General features: G+C 47.9%; 1 pseudogene; it reads left to right on the plus strand.

Moving 5' to 3' along the window:
* Positions 1-1,038, plus strand: LOC132226172 (ferritin light chain-like; annotated as a pseudogene).
* The last annotated feature ends 243 nt before the right edge of the window (positions 1,039-1,281 follow it).

The raw sequence follows: 1,281 nt of genomic DNA on the forward strand, positions 1-1,281 counted from the left end.
TATTTGCTATTGACTTCAGTCCCATTCTTTCTGTTCTCATGAATCTACACCGCTTATATGCTCTTACTATGGTTCTGACAGGGACCTGGGGAAGAAGAAGAAATTAATGCATTAGCTAATCTGCCTTCTATAACGAGATATCTATGTACAATTTTAAAAAGCATTTATTGGCAGTGCCCTCGGAAGTCCTGGATCTGTCTCTTGCTTCAACAGTGGTTGGACGGAACAGACCCAGGGACGCCCCTTCTTCCGGCCTCCACCCACTCTCCTGTGTCTCATCCAGTCACCACCTTCAGAACCACCTCCGGGACCAGCCAACACACCGGGGGTTTTTCTACCTTAACTCCTTATTGCCGGCCAACCATGAGCTCCCAAATTCGTCAGAATTATTCCACCGAGATGGAGGCTGCAGTCAACCGCCTGGCCAACCTGCATCTGCGGGCCTCCTGCACCTACCTCTCTCTGGCCTACTATTTCGAAGACCGTGATGATGTGGCTCTCGAGGGTGTGGGCCACTTCTTCGGCAAGTTGGCGGAGAAGAAGCGCGAGAGCGCTGAGCGTCTTAAAGTAGCAGAACAAGCGTGGCGGCCGCATTCTCTTCCAGGATAAGCAGAAACCTCCCCAAGATGAGTGGGGCAAAACTCAGGACGCCATAGAAGCCGCCCTGGCTTTGGAGAAGAACCTGAACCAGGTCGTTTTGGAGCTGCAGGCCCTGGGTCTACCTGCGCAGACCCTCATCTCTGTCACTTTCTGGAGAACCACTTCCTGGATGAGGAGGTGAAACTGATCAAGAAGATGGGCGACCACCTGACTAACATCCGCAGGCTGGCCGGCCGCCAGGCTGGGTTGGGAGAGTATCTCTTCAATAGGGTCACCCTCAAGCATGACTAGGAGCCTTTGGAGCCCAGAGGCCTTTCAGAGGCCCCTCTGCATCCCTCTGGTGTCTCTGCCTTTTACCAGAGCCTCTTCCTGAAACTACTAGTCATTCTTTTAACCACCCTGGAGCCCGATCCCATGCATTGGACCAAATGGAACAATAAAGCTTTTTGCAGCAATAAATAAATAAATAAATAAATAAATAAATAAATAAATAAGCATTTATTGATTCTTATAATTTCCACCATATATACATATATTTTCTAGATAGGTATTATATATGTATATGTGTGTGTATATACAAATGGATGTATGTGTATGTGTAATCTTTGACTGGTGGAAGGGCATACCATATTGGCTCGAGTGTAGATTCGTTTAGAAAGAAGGAAATGATCACAGGAGATG

This window comes from Myotis daubentonii, chromosome 2 (assembly GCF_963259705.1).
Source record: "Myotis daubentonii chromosome 2, mMyoDau2.1, whole genome shotgun sequence".
Classification (NCBI taxonomy): domain Eukaryota; kingdom Metazoa; phylum Chordata; class Mammalia; order Chiroptera; family Vespertilionidae; genus Myotis; species Myotis daubentonii.